The 19,120-nt window shown below is 37.5% G+C and overlaps 2 pseudogenes; one reads left to right on the plus strand and one right to left on the minus strand.

The window, feature by feature from the left end:
- Positions 1-1,353: 1,353 nt before the first annotated feature.
- LOC113893810 lies at positions 1,354-2,137 on the plus strand (annotated as a pseudogene).
- An 8,423-nt stretch (positions 2,138-10,560) lies between these two features.
- On the minus strand, positions 10,561-11,851 carry LOC113893491 (annotated as a pseudogene).
- Between the last annotated feature and the right edge of the window lie 7,269 nt (positions 11,852-19,120).

A 19,120-nucleotide genomic window follows, 5' to 3' on the forward strand; every position in this document is an offset into this window, starting at 1 on the left:
CATGTATACCTGTGACAGATTCATTTTTATGTTTGGCAAAACCAATACAATATTGTAAAGTTTAAAAATAAAATTAAAAAAAAATACAACAGGATAGAAAGCAGAATATACACACACATATAGAGAGAATAATAATATTTAGATGGCAGAGATTTTGAAGAAAAAATGTTCTCTGAAAGATAATGTTTTATGTTTGATGTTAGATATTCATACAATTTAGATTCCTTAGCCAATGACACAGATCCAATCTATGAAAAATCCACTCTTCCTCCTCTGTACTCTGGAGTCTGTACACAATTTCCCCAACTTTTTGTACCAGGGATCAGTTTAGCAGATGAAAACTTTTCCATGGACCTGGGTCGAGGCTAGTTACAGGATGGTTCAAGCTCATTTTGTGTATTGTGCACTTTATTTCTATTATTATTACATCTTTGTCACATCAAATCTTCAGGTATTAGATTTCAGAGTTCAGAAACCCTGTCTCCTGTACTCGAGATGGTCACCATAGTGAATCCATCAGGTGTGATTCAGATAAGGAGTCAGAAGTTATGAAGGTGGATGTGACTCAGAGTGAGAACTTAGAAGTCTTTCATATTGTTGAAGATTTAAGTCCAAGGACTTTCGTTTGGGAGACAGACCCATTTGAGTGACCTTTTCCCTGACATATTTGGATTTTCTAAATTAACTAGCAAAATAATAATATAAGAAATCAGGTAAAAGAATAGGAAATAATGCAATCTAACTGAATTTGAAGAAAAGATGAGGAGTTTCCCATTGGGAAAGAAATATTTTAGGAAAGAATTTAAAAGATTGACAGATAGCATTTCTATTCCAGTATTTCAAATACATATAAAAGCCTAGGTTAAAATTCCTCCTCTTTGCATTTAGAGGATGTGATATAGATAAAAATTTTAAGCATATTTTAACCCCATTTCAATCAGTGAAATAGTTATTTTATTTATTTTTTTAATTTTATTATTATTATTTTTTACATTACAATATTGTATTGGTTTTGCCATACATCAACGTGCATCTGCCACGGGTGTTATTTTAAAAGAAATATTCTATGAAAAACACACACTGGCATATGGAAAAAAAAAAAATCTTTAAAGATAAGTTGTTTCAAAGATCTCCCAAGTTAAAATAGTATGGCATAGTCCTTCCAGAAATAAATTCTTGTGCTATCTGTGAATAGTTTCCTTTTCTTTAAGTCTCTTTGTGTTTTACCCTGAAGGATACTCAAAAGAAGAAGAAAAGGAGAAACTACAGAGAAATTAGGGAGTTTATCCTTCTGGGACTGCAGATGACCCACAACTTCACGTTGTGAGCTGTGTCTTTCTACTCACTACCTGCATGCTCAGCATTACGGGAAACCTGACCATTAATCACCCTAATCCTGCTGGGTGCCCACCTACAGACCCTCATGTATTTCTTCCTCAGAAATTTCTCCATAGTAGAGGTTTCATCCACAACTGTCACTGTACCCAAGTTCCTTATCACCATTATTACAGGAGAGAAAATCTTTTCTTTTACTGATTGTATGGTTCAGTTTGTTTTTTGTTTTTCATTCTCTTGGGAGTCACTGAGTTTTGCCTACTGGCTGATAAGGCTTCTGACCATGACATTGCCATCTGCAAACAGCTACATTACATGAGCATCAGGAATCATAGAGTCTGCACACTACTTGTCTTGGCTTCTTGGTTGGTTTCATCCTTAAATGTTTTCTTGGCACTCATGCTGTTCAGACAACTTGATTATGCTATTGATCATTTTACTTGTGATTATTTCCCCTTTCACACATTTCTTGTTCAGATACCAAATTGCTAGAGATGATGGGCTTTCCCATTGCTGTGTTTACCCTAATGTTCATTTTGGTATTAATAATTCTGTCCTATCCATATATCATCAGAACAACTTTGAGGATCTCTTCCACCACTCAGAAGACAAGGGCCTTTTCCACGTGTTCTTCCCACAAATTGTTATCTCCATCTTTTATGGTGGCTACATTTTCATGTACATGAATCCATCAGCAAAGGACAGGGTGCCTTTGAGCAAGGGAGTGGCTGTGCTAAACACCTCAGTAATACCCATGCTGAACCCCTTTATATATACCCTAAGGAATCTGAAAGTCAAGTGAACCTTCATGGACATGGCCAGGAAGACTGTACTCTTCTCAGGAAATGAAAAAATAAAAGACTTGTTTTATAAATTAGAGGCATAATAATGAGCAATCAAATAAAAAAAACAGGGCTTTCAAAGTCTATTAATTTTCACATAGTCTCCCTGGAAGCATTTTTCAGTGCTCATGCTTTTATTGCCAGATCAGATCAGGTCAGATCAGTCGCTCAGTAGTGTCCAACTCTTTGCGACCCCATGCCAGCACCTTACCAAATATGAGTGCAGTTGTGCAGTAGTTTGAACATTCTTTGGCATTGCCTTTCTTTGACATTGGAATGAAAACTGACATATTGAGTGCAGCATTTTAACAGCATCATCTTTTAGGAATTGAAAGAATTCAACTGGATTTCCATAACCTCCACTAGTTTTGTTCATAGTAATGCTTCCTAAGGCTAACATGACTTCAGACTCCAGGATGTCTGGCTCTAGGTGAGTGATCACACCATCATGGTTATCTGGGTCATTAAGATCTTTTTTGTACATTTCTTCTGTGTATTCTTGCCAGCTCTTCTTAATATCTTCTGCTTCTATTAGGTTCATACAATTTCTGTACTTTATTGTGACCATATTTGCATGAAATGTTCCCTTGGCATCTCTAATTTTCTTGAAGAGATGTCTAGTCTTTCCCAGTCTATGGTTTTCCTAAATTTCCTTGCATTGTTCACTGAGGAAGGCTTTCTTACCTCTGCTTGCTATTCTTGGGAACTCTGCATTCAAATGGACATATGTTTCCTTTTCTCCTTTGCCTTTCGCTTCTCTACTTTTCTCAGCTATTTGTAAGACCTCCTCAGACAGCCATTTTGCCTTTTTGCATTTCTTTTCCTTGAGGATGTTCTTGGTCACTGTCTCCTGTAGAATGTCACGAACCTCTGTCCATAGTTCTTCAGGCACTCTCTCAGATCTATTCCCTTGAATCTATGTGTCACTTCCACTGCATAATCATAAAGGATTTGATTTAGGTCATACCTGAATGGTCTAGTGATTTCCCCTACTTTCTTCAATTGAAGCCTGAATTTGGCAGTAAGGAGCTCATGATCTGAGCCATAGTCAGCTCCCAGTCTTGTTTTTGCTGACTACATAGAGCTTCCCCACCTTCAGCTGCAAAGAATATAATCAATCTGATTTCAGTATTGACCATCTGGAGATGTCCATGTGTAGAGTCTTCTTTTGCGTTGTTGGAAGAGGGTGTTTGCTATGACCAGTGTGTTCTCTTGGCAAAACTCAATTAGTCTTTGCCCTGTTTCATTCTATATTCCAAATTTGCCTATTATTCCAGGTATTTCTTGACTTCCTACTTTTGCATTCCAGTCCCCTATGATGAAAAGGGCATCTCTTGGGGGTGTTAGTTCTAGAAGGTTTTGTAGGTCTTCATAGAGCCATTCAACTTCAGCTTGTTCAGCATTACTGGTCGGGGCATAGACTTGGATTACTGTGATATTGAAAGTTTGCTTTGGAAACAAACAGAGCTCATTCTGTCGTTTTTGATATTGCACCCAAATACTGTATTTCAGACTAGCCCTTTGTTGTCTATGAGGGCTACTCCATTTCTTCTACATCTTATCCACAGTAGTAGATATAAAAGTTATCTGAGTTAAATTTACCCATTCCAATCCATTTTAGTTACCTGATTCTGAAATGTTGATGGTCACTCTTGCCTTGCCATCTCCTATTTGACCACTTCTGATTTACCTTTTCATGGGGTCACAGAGTTGGACGTGACTGAATAACTGAACTGAACTGAACTGATTTACCTTAATTCATGGACCTAACATTCCAGGTTCCTAAGAAATATCGTTCTTTACAGCATCAGACTTTAGTTACATCACCAGTTCAGCTCAGTTCAGTCTCTCAGTCGTGTTCAACTCTTTGCGACCCCATGAATCGCAGGACGCCAGGCCTACCTGTCCGTCACCAACTCCCAGAGTTTACCCAGACTCATGTCCATCGAGTCAGTGATGCCATCCAGCCATCTCATCCTCTGTCGTCCCCTTCTCCTCCTGCCCCCAATCCCTCCCAGCATCAGAGTCTTTTCCAATGATTCAACTCTTCACATGAGGTGGCCAAAGTACTGGAGTTTCAGCTTCAGCATCATTCCTTCCAAAGAAATCCCAGGGCTGATCTCCTTTAGAATGGAATGGTTGGATCTCCTTGCAGTCCAAGGGACTCTCAAGAGTCTTCTCCAACACCACAGTTCAAAAGCACCAATTCTTCGGCATTCAGCCTTCTTCACAGTCCAACTCTCACATCCATACATGACCACAGGAAAAACCATAGCCTTGACTAGATGGGCTTTTGTTGGCAAAGTAATGTCTCTGCTTTTGAATATGCTATCTAGGTTGGTGATAACTTTCCGTCCAAGGAGTAAGGATGTTTTAATTTCATGGCTGCAGTCACCATCTGCAGTGATTTTGGAGCCCAAAAAAATAAAGTCTGACACTGTTTCCACTGTTTCCCCTTCTATTTCCCATGAAGTGGTGGGACCGCATGCCATGATCTTCGTTTACTGAATGTTGAGCTTTAAGCCAACTTTTTCACTCTCCACTTTCACTTTCATCAAGAGGCTTTTTCATTCCTCTTCACTTTCTGCCATAAGGGTGGTGTCATCTGCATATCTGAGGTGATTGATATTTCTCCTGGCAATCTGATTCCAGCTTGTGTTTCTTCCAGTCCAGTGTTTCTCATGATGTACTCTGCATATAAGTTAAATAAGCAGGGTGACAATATACAGCCTTGACATAATCTTTTTCCTATTTGGAACCAGTCTGTTGTTCCATGTCCAGTTCTAACTGTTGCTTCCTGACCTGTATATAGGTTTCTCAAGAGGCAGGTCAGGTGGTCCGGTACTCCAATCTCTTTCAGAATTTTCCACAGTTTATTGTGATCCACACAGTCAAAGGCTTTGGCATAGTCAAAAAAGCAGAAATTGATGTTTTTCTGGAACTCTCTTGCTTTTTCATGATCCAGCAGATGTTGGCAATTTGGTCTCTGGTTCCTCTGCCCTTTCTAAAACCAGCTTGAACATCAGGAAGTTCACGGTTTATGTATTGCTAATGCCTGGCTTGGAGAATTTTGAGCATTACTTTGCTAGCATGTGAGATGAGTGTGGTAATTTGAGCATTTTTTGGCATTGCCTTTCTTTGGGATTGGAATGAAAACTGACTTTTTCCAGTCCTGTGGCCACTGCTGAGTTTTCCAAATTTGCTGGCATATTGAGTGCAGCACTTTCACAGCATCATTTTTCAGTTACATCACCAGTCACATCCAAACTGGGCATTGTTTTCACTTTGGCTCCATCTCTTCATTCTTTCTGTAGTTATTTCTCCACTCTTGTTCAGTAGCATACTGGGCACCTACCGACCAGGGGAGTTCATCTTTCAGTGTCATATCTTTTTGCACTTTCATACTGTTCCTGTGATTCTCAAGGCAAGAGTACTGAGGTGGTTTCCATTCCCTTCTCCAGTGGACCACGCTTTGTCAGAACTCTCCACCATAAAGAATTTCAAACTACTGCACAATTGCACTTATCTCACACTCTAGCAAAGTAATGGTCAAATTCTCTGAGTGAGGCTTCAACAGCACTTTAACCGAGAACTTCCTGATGTTAGAACTGGATTTAGAAAAGGTCAAGGAACCAGAGATCAAATTGCCAACGTCCGTTTGACCATAGAAACTTCAACAAAGTTCCAGAAAAACATCTACTTCTGCTTTATTGACTATGCCAAAGCCTTTGACTGTGTGGATCACAACCAACTGTGGAAAATTCTTAAAGTGATGGGAATACCAGATCACCTTACCTACATCCTGAGAAATGTGTATGCCGTTCCAGAAGCAGAAGTTAGAACTGGACATGGAACATCGGATTGGTACCAAATTGGGAAAGGAGAACGCTAAGGCTGTGTATTGTCACCCTGCTCATTTAACTTATACGCAATGTATATCATGCGAAATGCCAGGCTGAATGAAGGACAAGCTGGAATCAAGATTGCTGAGAGAAATGTCAATAACCTAGATAAGCAGATGACACAATCCTTTGGGCAGAAAGTGAAGAGGAACTAAAGAGCCTCTTCATGAAAGTAAAAGAAGAGAGTGAAAAAGCTGGCTTGAAACTCAGCATTTAAAACACAAAGATCATGGCATCCGGTACCATCACTTCATGGCACATACACGGGGAAACAATGGAAACAGTGACAAACTTTAAATTCTTGGGCTCCAAAATCATTGCATATGATGACTGCAGGCATGAAATTAAAAGACACTTGCATCTTGGAAGAAAAGCTATGACCAAACTAGACAGCATATTAAAAAGCAGACATTGTCAACAAAGATGCATCTAGTTAAAGCTATGTGTTTTTTTTTTTTTTTTTTTTCAGTAGTCATGTATGGTTGTGAGATTTGGACCATAAAGAATACTGAGTGCCAAATAATTGATGCTCTTGAACTATGGTGTTGGAGAAGACTCTTGAGAGTCCCCTGGGCTGCAATGAGATCAAACCAGTCAATCCCAAAGAAAATCAATCCTGAACATTCATTGGAAGGGCTAATGCTGACGCTGAAGCTCCAATACTTTGGCCACTTGATGCAAATAACTGACTAACTGGAAAAGACCCTGATGCTGGGAAAGAGTGAAGGCAGGAGGAGAAAGGGGCGACAGAGGATGAGATGATTGGATGGCATCACTGACTCAATGTACATCAGTTTGAGCAAGCTCCAAGAGTTGGGGATAGACTGGGAAGCCTGACCTGTTGCAGTCAATGGGGTTTCAAAGAGTTGAACATGACTGAATGACTGAACTGAACTACCAATTATAGTATACACATTTTTTTGCCATTCAAATTCTCATCATTCTCTCATGTATTACCCTTCCTTTGGGCTCATCATTCCACTCAACCTTGGAACTGACCTCATTTCCCTCTTTGAAATGTTTTTTCATTCCATGTTTTCACAATATTCCTTACAAAATTAGGACAGACAGTAAAAGGCAGATCAGCAGCGCCTGAGAGAGACCTGTGTTTTGATTTTGACAGGAAACACTCTTTCTAGAAATTCAGGAAATATTCATTCATGCTGAATACTATTTTTCAATGTTTTTTAATTGTTGGATAATTGCTTTACAATGTTTTGTTAATTTCTGCCATATGTTAGCATGAGTGTGTCACAAGTATACATATGTCTCCTCCTTTTTGACTTCACTCCCACCTCCTACCCCAGCCCACATCTTTAGGTTGTAATAGAGGCTGGGGTTAATCTCACCATGCTGCACTGCAACTTCTCAGTGGCTATCTGTTTTATATATTTTAATGTATGAGTTTCAATTATAGTCTCTCAATTTGCCCCACCTTCTCCAAACCATCACCCGCTATGTTCACAGGTCTGTTCTCTATGTCTGTGTCTCTAATTGCTGCCCTGACAGTAGGTTCATCGGTACCATTTTTCTAGATTCCATATATATATATATGTTAATATACAAAATTTGTTTTTCTCTTTCTAATTTACTTCACTCTATAACAGGCTCTAGCTTTATCTACCTCGCTATATTTGATTCCAGTTTGTTCATTTATATGGATACTTGGCTTGTTATGAACCAGTTTACAACCCAGCTTATTGTTGTGCATTTGTGCTCAGTCATGGCCAACTCTTTGTGACGCTATGGACTATAGCCTGACAGCCTCCTCTGTCCATGTGCTTACCACAATTTCTTTATCCATTCCATCTGCCGATGGACATCAAGGTTGGTCCTATGTCCTGGCTATTGTGAACAGTGCTGCAATGAACTCTGGAGTACCTGTGTCTTAGAATTGTGATTTTCTGAATATATACCCAGTAGTGAGATTGCTGGGTTGTATGGAAGTTTTATTCCTATTTTTAACAGAAATCACCATACTATTCTTCATAGTGGCTCTATAAATTCACATTCCCACCAACTGTGCAAGAGAATTCCCATTTCTTCACATCTTCTCCAGCATTTGTTTGATGATGGCCATCTTGACCAACGTGAGGTTTTACCTCATTGTAGTTTTGACAAGTGAAGTTGGGTATTTCTTCACGTGTTTATTAGCCATCTTTATCTCTTCTTTGGAGAAATAGCCCTCTATTAAGTCTTCTGCCCATTGTCTCAATGACTTGTTCTTTTGTTATTGAACTACATGAGTTGCTTTTTTAGAGATTAATCCTTTGTCAGTTGCTTCATTTGCACATATTTTCTCCCATTCTGAGGGTTGTCTTGTCATCTTGTTTATGATTTCCTTTGCTGTGCAAAAGCTTTTAAGTTTAATAAGGTCCTACTTGTTTTTATTTCCAAAACATAAGGAGATGGAGGTCTGTAATCCGTTTTGAGTTTATCTTTGTGAATGGTGTTAAGAAGTGTTCTAATTTTATTCTTTTACACATAACTGTCCAGTTTTCCCTGCACCACTTATTGAAGAGGCTATCTTTCCTCTGTTGCGTACTCTTGCCTCCTTTGTCGAAGATAAGGTGCACAAAAGTGCTTGGGTTTATCTCTGGGCTTTCTATTTTGTTACATTGACTCTTGTAATTCAAGAATTGATATGTCTCTCCATCTGTTTATGTCATCTTTGACTTCTTTCATCAATGTCTTATAATTTTCTTTATACAGCTCTTTTGTGCATTTATTCCTAGATATTTTATTGTTGTTGCCTTGGTGAATGGCGTTGATTATTTTTCTCTTTCAGATTTTTGTTACTAGTGTATTGGAATTCAATGAATTTCTGTGAATTGATTTTGTATCCTGCAACCTTACTAACTTAACTGATTATTCTAGTCAGTTTCTGATGGTATTTGTACGGTTTTCTTTGTATAGGATCATGCTGTTGCCAATGAAAGTTTTATTTCTTCTTTTCCAATCTGGATCCCTTTTCTTTCTTGTTCTTCTCTATTGCCAATTAAAATTAAATCAAATGTTACCTTTTCATCATGGCTGTGAAATAAAAACAGTCATATGAAACATTTCCAGAGGAAGAGATAAGGTAAAAATATCTTCAAGAGAAAATCAATAACAGTTACCTCAGAAAGTTGTTTAAGAAAAGCTTTGATGTTTCTTTCTGGCTTACTTCACTCTGTATAATAGGCATATATATGGAATTTAGAAAAATGGTAACAATAACTCTGTATATGAGACAGCAATAGAGACACTGATGTGTGGGAGAGGGAGAGGGTGGGATGATTGGGGAGAATGGCATTGAAACATGTATAATATCATATATGAAATGAGTCACCAGTCCAGGTTCGATTCACGATAATGGATGCTTGGGGCTGGTGCACTTGGATGACCCAGAGGGATGGTATGGGGAGGGAGGAGGATTCAGGATGGGGAACACGTGTATACCTGTGGCAGATTCATTTTGATATATGCCTAAACCAATACAATATTGTAAAGTTAAAAAATAAAATTAAATTAAAAAAAAAAAAAAAGCTTTGATGAACTTAGGCAGTGTCTTAAAAAGCAGAAACATCACTTTGTCAACAATGATCCGTATAGTCAAAGCTATGGGTTTTTCAGTAGTCATTTAAGGATGTGAGAGTTGGACAATAAAGAATGCTGAGCACATAAGAATTGATGCTTTTAGACTATGCTGCTAGAGAAAACTCTGAAGAATCCTTTGGACTGTGAGATAAAGCCAGTCAGTCCTATAGGAAATCAACTCTGAATATTCATTGGAGGGACTGATGCTGAAGCTGAAGCACTCACTGGAAAACACCCTGATGCTGGGGAAAATTGAGGTCAGGAAGGGAAAGGGGCAACAGAGGATAAGATGCTTGGAAGGCATTACTAGATCATGGAAATGAGTTTGAGCAAACTCAGGGAGCTAGTGAAGGACAGGGAAGCCTTGTGTGCTGCAGTCCATGAGAGCACAAAAAGTTAGATACGAATGAGTGACTGAAAATGGAATAAAGCTATTCACAAGATTCAACTAGCCAATATGAAGAAAATAATTAGAATAGGCCTGGACTATATTAATTGCTGAAAAAATATTAACTCTACCCTCCTCTTTCTTCTCTCTCATTATTATAAAAGTATTATAATAGTATAAGGAGTTCAAATATACTTCAGTTTCCAAACTTTAAAAATATTTAAGTAGATATTTAATTTACAACCCTCTAGTGATTGTCATTGTTTGATTTCATGAAAATTCCAGATAGAATAAAAATTCCTAATAATGTCATTTCTATTACCTGGTAGAATGAAAATTTCAGAAGTCCACATCAAGTTTGACATTCTTTTCATCAAACTAAATGGCCTATAAAATTGTAATACCAACCTGTGTTCTTTACTTCATCCAAATATATTTGAATAAAAAATTTATATAAAATTCTGAAGAAATATTCAACTTTATACAATTAATTAGCTTCAGTGTGGGGAATTTTTTAACATGGGAACAGATGAAAAGGGCTCATACAACTGTACTGAAAGAGTTTGGGCAGATTATGAGTAACAGAAAGCAATGACAAGAACTTTACTTTTTTAATGATATAATCACTTGCATTTCTGGAGAAAAAGATAACCTTTTGGATGGTCTCCTTGAAGGCTTGTTTCACTTGCTGGTTCCTCAGTGAATATATAAATGGATTCATCATAGGAGGAACAGAAGCATTCAGAATAGATGCTCCTTTGTTCAAGGATGCCTTTTCTTTTGCTGAAGGATTGGCATACATGAATATACAGCTTCCATAAGGGATGGAAATGACAATGATGTGAGAGGAGCATGTAGAAAATGCCTTTTTTCTCTGACTGGCAGAAGGCAGTCTCAGAATTGTCTTGATGATGAACATGTAGGATAGAATTATTAATGCCAAAGTAAAAAGCAGAATCACTATTGCAGAGTAAAAACCAATCACTTCAAGGAGTCACACGTCTGAGCAGGATAGTTGCAAAACGGGGAAATAGTAACAAGCAAAGTGATCAATGATATTAGAACCACAGTAAGCTAACTGGAGAAAAAGAATAACAGGTGGGAAGATGTTTCAGAACCCTGCCAGCCAAGCACAAAAGACAAGCAATACACAGACTCTGTTGTTCATGATGGTTGTGTAATGCAGGGGTTTGCAGATAGCTACATAGCAATCATAGGACATGGCAGTTAGAAGATAAAACTCAGTGATACCCAAGAAAATGAAGAAAAACAACTGAGCTGTACAATCATCGTATGAAACTGTTTTATCCCTGATGATAATTGTACCCAGAAATCTAGGAATACAGGCAGTTGTAAAGGAAATTTCTAATATAAACATGTGTAATATCATATATGAAACGAGTCGCCAGTCCAGGTTCAATGCATGATACTGGATGCTTGGGGCTGGTGCACTGGGACGACCCAGAGGGATGGTATGGGGAGGGAGGAGGGAAGAGGGTTCAGGATGTGGAACATGTGTATACCTGTAGCAGATTCATGTTGATATATGGCAAAACCAATACAATATTGTAAAGTTAAAAAATAAAATAATTTTTTAAAAAGGAAAAAAAAGAGAAGTTCCTGAGGAAAAAATACATAGGTGTCTGTAGATGGGAGTCTACCAAGGTGAGAATGATGATGGTCAAATTTCCAGTGACCCTTAATATATATGTGATGATTAAAAAGATAAAAATCACAATCTGAGGCTCTGGGTCATCTGATAGCCCCATAAGAATGAATTCTGTGGGTCTTGCGTGTTTTTTCATTGCTGATCTTTCCCCGCCATTCAAAGAGAAAATGGATGTGTTTCCTATAAGAAATAAAAGGTGAAAATACATTTGAGGATAGAATACAAAACTTTTAAAGTATCCTTCATGACGATAATGAATGAAATTCAAAATTCACCTACAGAACTCTCTCCAATTTCCCTTCAACTTTCCAAAATCACTGGATGGGGAACACGTGTATACCTGTGGCGGATTCATGTTGATATATGGCAATACCAATACAATATTGTAAAGTTAAAGAATAAAATAAACTATGAAAAAAAATAAAAGACGCTTATTCCTTGGAAGGAAAGTTATGACCAACCTAGATAGCATATTGAAAAGCAGAGACATTAGTTAACAAACAAAAGTCCGTCTAGTCAAGGCTATGATTTTTCCAGTGGTCATGTATAGACGTTACATTTGGACTGTGAAGAAGGCTGAGCACCGAAGAATTGATGTTTTTTAACTGTGGTGTTGGAGAAGACACTTGAGAGTCCCTTGGACTGCAAGGAGATCCAACCAGTCCATTCTGAAGGAGATTAGCCCTGGGATTTCTTTGAAAGGAATGATGCTAAAGCCGAAACTCCAGTACTTTGGCCACCTCATGCGAAGAGTTGACTCACTGGAAAAGACTCTGATGCTGGGAGGGATTGGGGGCAGGAGAAGAAGGGGACGACAGAGGATGAGATAGCTGGATGGCATCACTGACTCGATGGACTTGAGTCTGAGTGAACTCCGGGAGTTGGTGATGGACAGGGAGGCCTGGTGTGCTGCAATTCATGGCGTTGCAAAGAGTCAGACATGACTGAGCAACTGATCTGATCTGATCTTATCTGAAAATCACTGCAGATGGTGACTGTAGCCATGAAATTAAAAGACGCTTGCTTCTTAGAAGAAAAGCTATGACCAACCTCGACAGCATTTTAAAAAGCAGAGACATTATTTTGCCAACAAAAGTCCATCTAATCAAAGCTTTGGTTTTTCTAGTAGTCATGTGTGGATGTGAGTCATGTGTGGACTATAAAGAAAGCTGAGTGCCAAAAAATTGATGCTTTTGAACTGTGGTGTTCGAGAAGACTCCTGAGAGCCCCTTGGACTGAAAGAAGATTGAACCAGTCAATCCTAAGTGAAATCAGTTCTGAATATTCAATGGAAGAGCTGACTCACTGGAAAAGACCCTGATGCTGTGAAGGACTGAGGGCTGAGGTGAAGGGGATAAAAGAAGATGAGGCGCCTTCACGGCATCATAGATTCAGTGGATGTCAGTTTAAGCAAATTTTGGGAAATAGTGAGGGACAGGGAAGACTGGTATGCTGCAGTTCATGGGGTTGGAAAAAGTCAGACACTACTAACCACCTGTGCGAAAACAACACAGCATAGTAATATATCACTTTAGAATATAGGTAGATACCCATGGGAATATTTTGGTGGCACTCTCTCCTAATTTACTTCCATAAAGTTTTGTTGATGCAATGCCTTAATTTCTTCCTTTTCTGATAAAAGACCAAAAGCACAAGAAACTGTAACTTCTGCTACCAAATTAAATAATTGCCTACACTCAGTTTAGTTCATACAATGCACACTCCTTTTTTTTTATTTTACAATTTTGCCTTAGCAAATGAATAAGTAGATGGGCAAAACCTTTACTGGGAAGCAGCTATTCCTTTAAATAAGGAATGTCATTTTCATAGTTTTATTTCTATAAATGAAAACCATTTAATTTAGGAAAAATTAATGAACAACTCAATACTTATTGCTATGCAGCTTCTTTAGGACCCCATGAATAGCATTCTTGTTAGTAAACCACCATTTACTCTTTAATAAAAAAAAAAAATTCTTAAATTCACAAACCCATATGGAAATGCTACTTTAAAACATATAAATGAGATGTAACAATATTCATTAACCTGAATAATAACAAATTGTACTTGCTTCCTTGTTTTTCTTGATGATTTAGTCTCAAATTTTATGGTCTGATCACTTCAATAATTATATAATTGCAGGGTTGGTGAGCTGAGTTAACAATTTATTTGGTTTCAATTGTACTCTCAAAACAAATATGGTGACTTAACCATGTCATTGTTCTCAAGGATTATATTCTCATTGTGGTTCAACTGATAATATTTGAGCCACAATATCCTTCATTCCTGATATTGCAAAATTGGGGCATATTGCATTATACTGTGACTCATAATTGATTCTTGTCTCTCATCCAAGCTCTGTGTACAAACTCAGTTGAACTTGGTGGGACTAGTCAAATATTTCTTACACCTTTTCACATAATAAAAGCACTACTTATTAAACATTTTCTTTATATTAATGCACAGATTTTAAATGACAATTTTGTTTTTCTCTGATTATTTATCCATGCAATTTAAGTAATATTTTCCTTAGGCTTCAGAGACTGTAATGCTATGCTATGCTATGCTAAGTCACTTCAGTTGTGTCCGACTCTGTGTGACTCCATAGATGGCAGCCCACCAGGCTCCCCCGTCCCTGGGATTCTCCAGGCAAGAACACTGGAGTGGGTTGCCATTTCCTTCTCCAATGCATGAAAGTGAAAAGTGAAAGTGAAGTCGCTCAGTCATTTCTGACTCCCAGCAACCCCATGAACTGCAGCCTACCAGGCTCCTACTTCCATTGGATTTTCCAGGCAAGAGTACTGGAGTGGGGTGCCATTGCCTTCTCCAAGAGACTGTTATATTTTCCTACAAATGCTGCTTTGGGAAAAAGATATTTAGAAATATCTTCTCCATGTATGTCATACACAGGGAATTGGATTTACCTTCTCTTTCCTGTTTTCTCAGGGTAATTTGTTAAGTAAACAGGGAGCTGATGAGGCATTATTAAAAGACACAGGTGAATCCGTTTTGTGAGTATTAATAAGAAAGTGCTTATGCTTTGACTGTGTGGATCACAATAAACTGTGGAAAATTCTGAAAGAGATGGGAATACCAGACCACCTGACCTGCCTCTTGAGAAATTTGTATGCAGGTCAGGAAGCAACAGTTAGAACTGGACATGGAACAACAGACTGGTTCTAAATAGGAAAAGGAGTTCGTCAAGGCTGTATATTGTCACCCTGTTTATTTAACTTATATGCAGAGTACATCATGAGAAACGCTGGACTGGAAGAAACACAAGCTGGAATCAAGATTGCGGGGAGAAATATCAATAACCTCAGATATGCAGATGACACCACCCTTATGGCAGAAAGTGAAGAGGAACTCAAAAGCCTCTTGATGAAGGTGAAAGTGGAGAGTGAAAAAGTTGGCTTAAAGCTCAACATTCAGAAAATGAAGATCATGTCATCCGGTCCCATCACTTCATGGGAAGCAGATGGGGAAACAGTGGAAACAGTGTCAGACTCTATTTTTCTGGGCTCCAAAATCACTGCAGATCGTGACTGCAGCCACAAAATTAAAAGACGCGTACTCCTCGGAAGGAAAGTTATGACCAACCTAGATAGCATATTAAAAACAAAGACATTACTTTGCCAACAAAGGTTCGTCTAGTCAAAACTATGGCTTTTCCTGTGGTCATGTATGGATGTGAGAGTTGGACTGTGAAGAAGGCTGAGCGCCAAAGAATTGATGCTTTTGAACTGTAGTGTTGGAGAACTCTTTTTTTTTTTTTTTTAGTTTTCTGTTTTATTTTATTTTTAAACTTTACAATATTGTATTAGTTTTGCTTGGACTGTAAGGAGATCCAACCAGTCCATTTTGAAGGAGATCAGCCCTGGGATTTCTTTGGAAGGGATGATGCTGAAGCTGAAACTCCAGTACTTTGGCCACCTCATGCGAAGAGTTGACTCTTTGGAAAAGACTTTGATGTTGGGAGGGATTGAGGGCAAGAGAAGAAGGGGACGACAGAGGATGAGATGGCTGGATGACATCAGCAACTAAGACAGTTCACCACAAAATCTGAGCCTATGCTCTAGAGCCCAGGAACTGCAATTACTGAGTCAACATGTTGCAAGTATTGAAGCCCTTACCACCTACAGCCCGTGCTCCACATGAAGAGAAGCCACGGAAATGAGAAGCTTATACACCATAATAGAGAGTAGCCCCCACCTGTCTCATCTAGAAAAAGCCTGTGCAGCCAAAAATAAATAAGTAAAATTATTTTTAAAAAGAAAGTTTCCAATTTTTTTTTTTTTTTAGAAAGTTTCCAATTTTTTAAGGAATCTCCACACTGTTCTCCATAGAGTGGTGGTATGGGGAGGGAGGTGGGAAGGGAGTTCAGGATGGGGAACACATGTACACCCGTGGTGGATGCACGTTGATGTATGGCAAAACCAATACAATATTGTAAAGTAAAAAATAAATAAAAAATAAAAAAAGAAAGTGTCAAAAACCAAAATGACTGAGCTAAACGAGGTAAATTCATAAAAAAACACGTCATATTGAGCGTGCAAAAATTTGATTTAGATTTAGAAATTGACAAAACCAACAAATCAGCCCCTCAACTTCACCTCTGAGAGGCAGTTGTTAAACATTTACTATTCTCTCATTTAGAACATCTGTCAGTCATGTGGTAGATACTCAATAAATATTTCTGAATGAATAAATATTTGAAATAATTTTGGTGTATAATCAATCTCCAGTACTCAATAAAATCTTAAAAACTGATTGTTAAAGAATTTGAGAAACAAAATATGAAAAGAATCACTATTTGGTTAAAAAAACGTTAGTTACTCAGTCGTGTCCAACTCTTTGTGACCCCATGGACTGTAGACCGTCAGGTTCCTCTGTCCATGGAATTCTCCAGGCAAAAATGCTGAAGTGGGTTGCAATTCCCTTCAAATGTAAAGGTAAAGTCTGTTACCGGGGCAGATTTCAAGAACCTGTGCACAACTGGGTCCCATGTTGTGGTCCAGACAGGCTCCAGCACACCACTGCTGGGACTGAACCAGTTCATCTACAAAGTGGACAAAGATCCCTACTTTCATGGGCTGAGGGATGGGAGAGAATGTAGATAATAAGCATGAATGTAATAATAATAAGTGTTTTGGAAAGGAAGAGAAAACTGAAATGCCTTGAAAGTGGGGAGCTGGTATAATTTTAAATAGTGTCAGTGGGGTAGATTTTATTGAGGTGATATTTGGACAGAGATCTGAAGGAGGGATGGGTGCTAACCATGTGATTATCTGGGAGAGGGATACTTTCCAGCTTAAGAAACATTTAGTGTAAATACAGTAAGATACTAGAAGGAAAATCATGCTGATTGCAAAGAATGATTTTTGGTTTATTTTGTTTTCTCATTTTTGATATTTTTCAATTTTTGTTGAACTAGTTTCCTGGATAGAATCTCCAGCAGAATATTGAATAAAGCAGTTATAGTGGTTCTTCACATCTTAAAACTGATTTTACCAAAAATACAGCTACTATTTAACATTAAAAATGATATGTGCTGTAAACTTTAAATTATGAATATTTTAAAGTATACACTAGGATAGAGAACTGGGAGAAGTAGTTTCAAGTACAGATCAAGCAGATTCAATAGATATAAAGGCTATTTTATATTGCTTTACCTTTTTTTTTGAAAAGCTTTGAAACATTTTGTTGTATTTTATTTTTTTATATTTGTTGTCATTTGAAATAGCTAATTAATTTTAGTGTTTCTTTTTTTATGATTAAAATTTTTTTTAAATTTTTTTTTATTTTTAAACTTTACAAATTGTATTAGTTTTGCCAAATATCAAAATGAATCCACGACAGGTATACATGTGTTCCCCATCCTGAACCCTCCTCCTTCCTCCCTCCCCATACCATCCCTCTGGATGCTTGGGGCTAGTGCATTTTGTTGTATTTTAAACTAGATCTTATATAGCAAACTTTTTCTTACCTGTATATTTTCAGTATGAATTCCTAAAAAAATATGTATATATTTTTGCTTAATCCTGATGCAGTTTCCAAGCTAGCTAAATTAGCAAAATGTCTTTGGTATCATTTATCACCTTGCATGCACTTGCACATGTTCATGCTCACTTGCTCAGTTGTGTCTGATTCTTTGTGACCCCACGGACTCTAGCCCACCAGGCTCCTCTGCTTATGGGATGTCCCAAGCAAGAACACAGGAGGAGGTTGCTATTTCCTCCTCTAGGAGATCTTCTGGACCCAGGGACTGAACCCATATCTCCTGAGTCTTCTGCCTTGGCAGGAGGATTCTTTGCTACTGAGCCACTGGGAACATACTCCTATTACTCAATTGTCTCAAAACATCATTTTTTGTTGACTTGTTCAAATTGGAGCCAGACAAGGAGCAGGTAGCATATCTAGTTGTGATGATCTAGTCAGGTTACTTATGCTACTGAAATAATGTTCTATTCTGTTTTACTAAGAGACTTTAAAAAGTCATGAATTGTCACTGCATTTTATCATCACATATATGATTTTCATTTCAACTTTTGTTTTTCATTTTTAGTCTTTTGATGAGGCAAATTCCACAAGTAAATTCTCTAAAGATAATTATCTTTGGGATAAGGCCACATGTAACATGAAATACTAGTTTTGATCATTTCTTTTAGTACATTATCTCCTTATTTATGAGTCAAATTGCTGGTGACTTTCTCACTTAATCTTTGATATCAAAACCAATATAAATGTCCAAAAATGAGTTAGAAATGTTTGCCTCATCTTTTCTTCCATAAATATTTTATAAGTTGTCCTCATTCACCTTCTTAACAAGGAATAAATGACATTTGCTGTTAAATTTGAAAATCATATCTTTTATTAAATTTTCAAATTTTAGTCAAATTAACTGATATTAAATAGGAAATAATATACTAGCCAAAGTTTATGGAAAAACTGTTGTCCATGTGTCATTTTGGCCCACCACATCTTAGTGTTAAAAGTTTATTCGGGCACACCTGAGCCCTTTCATTAACATATGGTTTATAGCTGCATTTGTATGATAGAGGGGGAGAACTGAGTACTTTCATCAGGGACACTATGGTCTGCAAATTCTAAATTATTAATATAGTGCCCTTTAGGCAAAAGCTGTGTTGACTTCCAATACTTATAATTAAAATGTTTACACTGATTGAAAACTTAATAATAACCACTAAAGAGTTTGTGTAGAGTTAGAGAGCCACATTATTTGATATCAACATAAATCCCTTCATAACTTTTGTAATAAAATTTACCATTTCTTTAATTCTTGGAACTATAATTCGCTAGTTTATGGTATATTTTTATTCAGGTATCAAGAACCCACATCATCAATCAATTCTAAATTTCAGTATTTTAAAATATTTCCAATTAA

Source organism: Bos indicus x Bos taurus, chromosome 5 (assembly GCF_003369695.1).
Source record: "Bos indicus x Bos taurus breed Angus x Brahman F1 hybrid chromosome 5, Bos_hybrid_MaternalHap_v2.0, whole genome shotgun sequence".
NCBI lineage: Eukaryota > Metazoa > Chordata > Mammalia > Artiodactyla > Bovidae > Bos > Bos indicus x Bos taurus.